Raw genomic sequence first — 8,472 nt, 5'->3', positions numbered from 1 at the left:
GTGTTCTGCTGTGTTGTAGCAGTAGTTGATGCGATGGCTGTAGTGTTCTGCTGTGTTGTAGCAGTAGTTGTTGAATCTAGAATGATAAAATCATCATTCAGTTATTCCTGATGGGCGAAAATATTCAGATCAAGCAGACTACCGGTAATTAAGTCTGTTTCAAAGTTTAACACATGCCATATACTGTATATACTTGCCAGTTACTGAAGTTGCTGGTGTTGGTAGGACTGTAGTGTTCGGTTCAGTAGTTTCTGTAACGATATATTTGATATACATTTGTACTGACAAGTGATCGCTATCAAACTCTGGCCTGATGATGAGAAAGGTTAAGAGAGGAGTATGCCTCTTAGTAGAGCTTTGTACCCTACTGCCACGGATCCCAAAGTCGGTTCCACGACTAAATGTAAGGTTGTAGCTTATTGCTTATCGCGAGGATTTGGGGTACTGGAAAAATGTCTCCCTCCCAAGGGGTATTTGGGCCAAAAAGGTTTGGGAACCCCTGCTCTACTGGGTGCTCCTTTTGAATAAGTATAAACTAATGAGTTTGTTTTAAACTTTTGCAGACAGATTAGTACTGTAAATAGTTTAGAGATTTTAAATACTGTTCTCTCTCTGTACCTGCAATGAGGTAGTGAGGAATGCTGCGATTCCCAGAACACGAGTCAGCATATTTCTCTTTCCTTATTCTTCCAATGTAACATAAACAAATTCACTCATGAAATAAGTCATACCAAACTATTTGATTCTATTCATTCCACATAAATCTTTCTGAAGTGAACATGATTAGATCCAAGAGATCAAAAACAGCATTACATTGTCTTTTGTCTTTGGTGTGCATACATACAGTATGTTCTCCATGTCTTACCTGAGCTGAATGTCAGGGTCTGACTCGGGTCACTGGAGCAGTTTCCATCAATAGCCTTTACATCTATAGTGTAGTTGGAGCCACACGTGATGTTTGTAAGAGTACAGTTGAGATCAGAGGACATGCAGGTGGTATTGCCTTGACTACTCCAGGCAGAAACAGAGTACTGTACTGCCCCCTTGCGGGCAGACCAGGACACAACAGCAGTGTTGCTGATACAGTCAGGAGCTACTGAGACGCTGGTAGGAACACATGGCACTGCAAAGGACGGATACAGAGTTAAACATTATACAGAAATAATATGAGGATGGAACATTGGGGGAGAAAATAAAACATATCTGGGCAGGCTCTGAGATCTCATGTAGAAAATGTAAATTATTATGATTAGAATCTCCAAATCAGTGACAGGACATGGAGCAAGAAGTTATGAGAAATAAATTTAGCTGAATCATGTTGTATTATTTGTGTTCCCAATTCTACAATGATTTTACATTGTGGGGTGGTAAACTTAATATTTCCTTCCTCCACTTACTAATTTCATGGACTAAATCATAGATGTTTTAACCATTCAATATAATTAAATCGACTCAGAGGGGAAAATGTCCTAATAAGTCATGTTATAGTGTTCGATCAACATCTTCTAACCTGTTTTCAGCTCCACAGCTGAACTTGGTTCGGTGTGACAACCTCTGTCAACAGCTACAACACTGACAGAGTAGTTTTCACCACAGTGTAGATCAGTGAAAGAGCAGGAGTTTGCAACGCTTGAGTTACAAGTGTGTTTGTGTCCATCATGTGCTGTTGCTGTTGCTATGTACATGTCTGCTCCTGAAACATTGGTCCAGGACACAGTGCTGTCTCCACATGATGCAGAAACAGAAACATTACTGGGGGGGCAGGGACCTGGAGAGATGGAGGGACAGAGTTGATGGAAAGAAAGATTATTCCATGTTTTGTACAAAACTGATCAAATAAAACATTTGTTGAGCAAATCTTGATTTTTCTATCTAAATTATTTTGTTGGAGACTGTTCAAATTAGTTATGTTTCGTTCTCTGTCAATACCTGCACTAAAGTGAAGAGTAGTGCTGGGATTCCCAGCACATGATTCAGTATATGGTGTCACTGTGATGGTATAGTTCTGGCCACAGTGCATGTTGGGTATCTGACAGCTGGTACTGTTGGTGGAGCAGTCATGTATGTGTCCATCCTGACCCAGTGCCGTCACATTGTAAGATGTGGCACTGGAGCTTCCTACCCAGGTCACATGGGCTGAGTTGGGACACACCAGACTGGCATTAACATTCACTGGGGCACATGGGACTAGGAAGAGAAAGAGAAGAGAAACAAAACAAAACAAAAAGAGTTTTGAAAATGCGATGAAATCTCACATTATAAAGGGAATTAAATGACGTATGAGACTCTCAAGGTTCAATGATCGCACACTTACATTTCATTATTTTACTTGAATCTTTCATTATAGGGTTAATTCATCCATCCTTAACTACATTGTAATCAATTAATTCCATTTCAAGAAATGAAATGAAATCCGAAAAGATAAAAATTAAAAATCACTTTTATGAGATTAATTTGTCTTTTAGCCTTCAAGCCAACCTACATATAAATCCATTCATTCTAAATAAATCTTCCTGAAGAGTGCATGATTAAACAAAGAGTAGCATAAAGAGTCTTTGATGAACATCTTCTCACCGGTTTTCAGTTCCAGAGGTGCACTTGGTTCTGTGTGACAACCTCTGTCAACAGCTACAACACTGACAGAGTAGTTTTCACCACAGTGTAGATCAGTGAAAGAGCAGGAGTTTGCAGTGCTTGAGTTGCAAGTGTGTTCGTGTCCATCGTGTGCTGTTGCTATGTGCATGTCTACTCCTGAAACAGGGGACCAGGACACTGTGCTAACCCCACATTCTGTAGAAACAGAAACATTACTGGGGGAACAGGGACCTGGAGAGATGGAGGGAACAAGTGGAGAGAAACAAACTTTAAACTTGTTGCTTCAACTGATTAAATAATACATACAATGAACGAATCTTTGTCTGATCAAAGTAGTCTTTTGGAGACAATTCAGATTCCGTACATATCTTTTAGATATTAAGTCTTGCTCTCTGTGTACCTGCACTGAAGTGATAAGGAATGCTGGGATTCCCAGCACATGAGTCAGCATATGGTGTCACTGTGATGGTAACGTTCTGGCCACAGTGCATGTTGGGTATCTGACAGCTGGTACTGTTGGTGGAGCAGTCATGTATGTGTCCATCCTGACCCACTGCTGTCACATTGTAAGATGTGGCACTGGAGCTTTCTACCCAGGTCACATGGGCAGTGTTGGGACACGCCAGACTGGCACTAACATTCACTGGGGCACATGGGACTGGGAAGAGAAAGAAAGAAAGAAAAGAAAAGTTTTGAAATAATTAGATAAAAAGTCACATTATAAAAGGGAATAAAAACATTACATATGTCATTCTCAATGTTCAATGATTCAAATGAACCTGAATGAAAGAACAAAAAGGAATCTTCTCATCTACTTTCAGCCGTATTTATTATTCCAACCTTTAAAACATGTTGCACAAAGTGATAGCCTACTTTCACAGGAAACATCCTTGTGAAGCACACTAATGAGTAATGACATGGTTAAAATGTTTTTAAAAGGTTTGGGATTAAGTGTTCAACTTGTCTGACAAATGTACGTGTGCGAGTGTGTGCATGTGCACACGTATTGGGGGTCTCCGCTTTGTCAGATGTAAGACGGGGGTCTCAAAGGTTGGGAACCGCTCCTTTATCAGATTAATTTATGTCATTCATGCCTACCTACATTTTAATTAATTAATTCGACTCAAATCTTCCCGAGGAGAGCCTGGTTAGACCCAAGTGGCCAAAGCAGCATTACAGAGTATTTGGTAACTATTTAGTGTTGCCTAAATTAAGTTCTCCATGTCTTACCTGAGCTAAATATCAGGGGCTGACTCGGGTCACTGGAACAGTTGCCATTAATAGCCTTCACATCTACAGTGTAGTTGGAGCCACAGGTGATGTTAACAGTACAGTCGAGACCAGAGGACTGGCAGGTGGTATTGCCTTGACTACTCCAGGCAGAAACAGAGTACTGTACTGCCCCCTTGCTGGCAGACCAGGATACAACAGCAGCATTGCTGATACAGTCAGGCGTTACAGAGACATTGGTAGGAACACATGGCACTGCAAAGACAGCATGGATACAGAGTTAAACATTATAGGTACAGAAACAATAATTCTATGTTCCAATGAACTTAAGGAAACCAATGACAAACATTTGACAATTTTGTCACAACATGATTTGAATCTCAGATTCGCATAGAAGAAATGGAGGAAAAGACTATATTAATGGGCAAAGTGTTTTCTTTGTATTCATATATATTAAATATTTTTAAATTTGGGGGTGGCAAACATGTTCAATCCTTCCTCCCTTCACTCAATTCATGCATTGATCTTAATCTAGATTTTAAGACACTTAATCAATTTAAGTTTACTAGCCCTTACCCGTTGTGAGATATTTGCCCGCAGGGGGTACTGCGCCGGGTGGGTTTTAATTCACTAATAAATTCATTATTAATAATTAATGTGTTAAATCCGTTACGCCCTCCATATTAATATGGTCAATGCCTGTGTGAAAAGTGGGAGCGATTGGTGCAGGCATTGAGGAGATAAGTGTTTGTTTCTGACAGACAGACAGACAGACAGACACACAGACATTCGGTGAATTATAGTATAATAATATGATGACACAACAAGTCAAGAAAAGGATTAGTGACCATCATCTCACCTGTTTTCAGTTCCACAGCTGGACTCGGTTCACTGGGACAACCTCTGCCAACAGCTACAAGACTGACAGAGTAGTTTTCACCACAGTGTAGATCAGTGAAAGAGCAGGAGTTTACAACGCTTGCGTTACAGGTGTGTTCGTGTCCATCATGTGCTGTTGCTGTTGCTATGTGCATATCTGCTCCTGGTAGAGGGGACCAGGACACTGTGCTAGCCCCACATGATGAAGAAACAGAGACATTACCGGGGGGGCAGGGACCTGGAGAGATGGAGGGAAGAAAATGTGAGAAAGAAAGATTATTGTCTTTCATGTATGACTGTATGTCATGCAAATTGCAATTAGACCATTCAAAATGTTCTGTTTTGGATGTTGTTAGAATTAGTACATAGCCTTTAGAGTAATTAAGTCTTGTTCCATCTTTTTACCTGCACTGAAGTGATAAGGAATGCTGGGATTCCCAGCACATGAGTCAGCATATGTGACCAGGGACAGTAGTTTGATATACAAGGGGGCCATGGTCATTTTTCAGTTCTTTACATATTATGAAACTGCACACTGTAACCTTTCATATGATGTATTGGTCATTGAAATTGGGGGGGAAATGAAGATGATATGACCATTTGAAACTTGTTGAACCAGAAATGTCAAATTGGAGAATTCCCCCTTCAAAGATATCAGCAGTGATCTGTGACTTTAGGGGGCGCTGTTTTCCCTTCATTCCTCCCTTTAGTCAACAAGCAGTGTTGCCATGTCTGCTTATTATAATTAGTTGGCCTTGTTTCTAAAGAAAAATAATGCATAGGCCTACTGTACCAATAAGTCTTCACAATTAGAGAATGTTGTTATAATTGATAGTTTGCCTGTTATCTCTCCTTTTTTAAATAGGCTACTGCATTTATTTGGCATTTTGGTGCCATATGATGACACAACAAGTCAAGAAAAGGATTAGTGACGATCATCTCACCTGTTTTCAGTTCCACAGCTGAACTTGGTTCACTGTGACAACCTCTGTCAACAGCTACAACACTGACAGAGTAGTTTCCACCACAGTGTAGATCAGTGAAAGAGCAGGTGTTTGCAGTGCTTGAGTTGCAGGTGTGGTTGTGTCCATCATGTCCTGTTGCTGTTGCTATGTACGCGTCTGCTCCTGAAACATTGGACCAGGACACTGTGCTAGCCCCACATGATGCAGAAACAGAAACATTACTGGGGGCGCAGGGACCTGGAGAGATGGAGGGAAGAAGTGGAGAGAAAGAACGATTATTCTCTTTCATTTGTGCTTCAATTGATCAAACAAAAGTACAAAAGGTATGATGAGCATCTTAATTAGACTATCAAATTAGTCTGTTGTAGATTGTTCATATTAGTGCATAGTCTTTAGTCATATTAGTGTGGTTGCTATAGGCAACACACTATTGTTCTCGGTCCAAGATTTGTTTTCATGTTTCACACACTGTGACTGTTGTCACTGTTGTCATGCTTCACATGATATAGCAATATATAATATTATATATTAAATATATAATGGTAAGACAGAATTCGGTTCCCAGTGGATTCCTCGTGACTCGTGTCAATGCAACCACACTTTCAACTTCCCAAAATTGCACCTTTATAGTTAGTACATATTGTTTTCTCTGTGTACCTGCACTAAAGTGAAGAGGAATGCTGGGATTCCCAGCACATGAGTCAGCATATGGTGTCACTGTGTTGGTATAGTTCTGGCCACAGTGCATGTTGGGTATCTGACAGCTGGTACTGTTGGTGGAGCAGTCATGTATGTGTCCATCCTGACCCACTGCTGTCACATTGTAAGATGTGGCACTGGAGCTTTCTACCCAGGTCACATTGGCTGAGTTGGGACACACCAGACTGGCACTAACACTCACTGGGGCACACGGGGCTGGGAAGAGAAATAGGAGTGAGGGGAGTGTTGTTATTGAGGAGAAAATCTTCACATTAAGAAAATATGAACTTAAGGAAACAATGACAAACATTTGACAATTTTGTCACAACATGATTTGAATCTCTGATTCGCATAGAATAAATGGGGGAAAAGACTATATTAATGGGCAAAGTGTTTTCTTTGTATTCATATTTCTTAAATAATTTTAAATTTGGGGGTGGCAAACATGTTCAATCCTTCCTCCCTTCACTCAATTCATGCATTGATCTTAATCTAGATTTTAAGACACTTAATCAATTTAAGTTTATGACACAACAAGTCAAGAAAAGGATTAGTGACCATCATCTCACCTGTTTTCAGTTCCACAGCTGGACTTGGTTCACTGGGACAACCTCTGCCAACAGCTACAAGACTGACAGAGTAGTTTCCACCACAGTGTAGATCAGTGAAAGAGCAGGAGTTTACAACGCTTGCGTTACAGGTGTGTTCGTGTCCATCATGTGCTGTTGCTGTTGCTATGTACATATCTGCTCCTGGTAGAGGGGACCAGGACACTGTGCTAGCCCCACATGATGCAGAAACAGAGACATTACCGGGGGGGCAGGGACCTGGAGAGATGGAGGGAAGAAAATGTGAGAAAGAAAGATTATTGTCTTTCATGTATTTCATGCAAATTGCAATTAGACCATTCAAAATGAACTGTTTTGGAGGTTTATGAGATGGGTGACTGGGTGTGGGTGTGTGTGCAGCGCATGTGTGTGTGTGTGTGTGTGTGTGTGTGTGTGTGTGTGTGTGTGTGTGTGTGTGTGTGTGTGTGTGTGTGTGTGTGTGTGTGTGTGTGTGTGTGTGTGTGTGTGTGTGTGTGTGTGTGTGTGTGTGCGCGAGTGTGTGTGTGTGCGGGCATGCGTGTAATGTTCTCCATCTCATACCTGAGCTGAATGTCAAGGCCAGACTATGGTCACTGGAGCAGTTGCCATTGATAGCCTTAACTCGTACAGTGTAGGTGGTGCCACACATGATGCTTGTAAGAGTACAATGAAGTTCAGAGGACAGGCAGGTGACATTGTCTTGACTACTTGAGGCAGAAACATAGTACTGTACTGCTCCTTTGTGGCCAGACCAGGACACAACAGCACTGTTGCTGATACATTCAGGAGCCACAGAGATGTTGGTAGCAACACATGGCACTACAAAGAGAAGACAATTCCAAAGTTAAGCATGATTAAAGCCATAATGTGATGAGCTAAGAAGAAAAAATCGAACTGGGCTTCAAGATATAATGAATCAAAATGTAAATTAACATGATTTGAATCTCAAAATTAATAAAGAGAAATGGAACAACGTATTTCTTGGTTCCTCCCTTTACCCAATTGTGCATTCCATATCCCGATTTGAAGTCATTCGATTGAATTAAGTTGAGTCCCACAGACAAAATGACCTAACACTTCAAAATCAGAATTACGGTGCCTTTGGTGAACATCTTCTCACCTGTTTTCAGATCCACAGCTGAACTTGGTTGACTGTGACAACCTCTGTCCACAGCTACAACAGTGACAGAGTAGTTTTCACCACAGTCTAGATCAGTGAAAGAGCAGGAGTTTGCATTGCCTGAGTCACAGGTGTAGATGTCTCCATCATGTGTTGTTGCTGTTGCTATGTACATGTCTGCTCCTCTGTCAGGGGTCCAGGACACTGTGCTAACTCCGCATAATGTAGAAACAGAAACATTACTAGGCGGGCAGGGACCTGGAGACATAAGAGGTAAGAAATGGAGAAAAATAAATGTTTATTCTCATTCATGTTTCCTTGAACTGAACCCAAAGTATTGGGAGAATATTTGAAATAGTCTAATAGTAAATAGTTTTTGGGTCTTGTTCCCACTCTG

The 8,472-nt window shown here is 41.0% G+C and overlaps 2 long non-coding RNA genes across 2 annotated transcripts; both read right to left on the bottom strand.

The window, feature by feature from the left end:
• Positions 1-197: 197 nt before the first annotated feature.
• LOC310876713 lies at positions 198-1,653 on the bottom strand. Its single transcript, XR_014570759.1, has 3 exons — positions 1,511-1,653; positions 866-1,123; positions 198-251 (listed from the first exon to the last, which is right to left on the bottom strand). It is a non-coding gene; the product is annotated as an uncharacterized lncRNA (long non-coding RNA).
• A 1,348-nt stretch (positions 1,654-3,001) lies between these two features.
• LOC310876711 lies at positions 3,002-4,888 on the bottom strand. The gene is made up of 3 exons (XR_014570757.1): positions 4,685-4,888; positions 3,826-4,080; positions 3,002-3,253 (listed from the first exon to the last, which is right to left on the bottom strand). It is a non-coding gene; the product is annotated as an uncharacterized lncRNA (long non-coding RNA).
• Positions 4,889-8,472: the final 3,584 nt, after the last annotated feature.

The sequence above is a fragment of the Protomyctophum parallelum genome, assembly GCF_964188405.1.
Source record: "Protomyctophum parallelum genome assembly, chromosome: 19".
NCBI lineage: Eukaryota > Metazoa > Chordata > Actinopteri > Myctophiformes > Myctophidae > Protomyctophum > Protomyctophum parallelum.
This window is presented reverse-complemented; position numbering and strand designations above follow the sequence as displayed.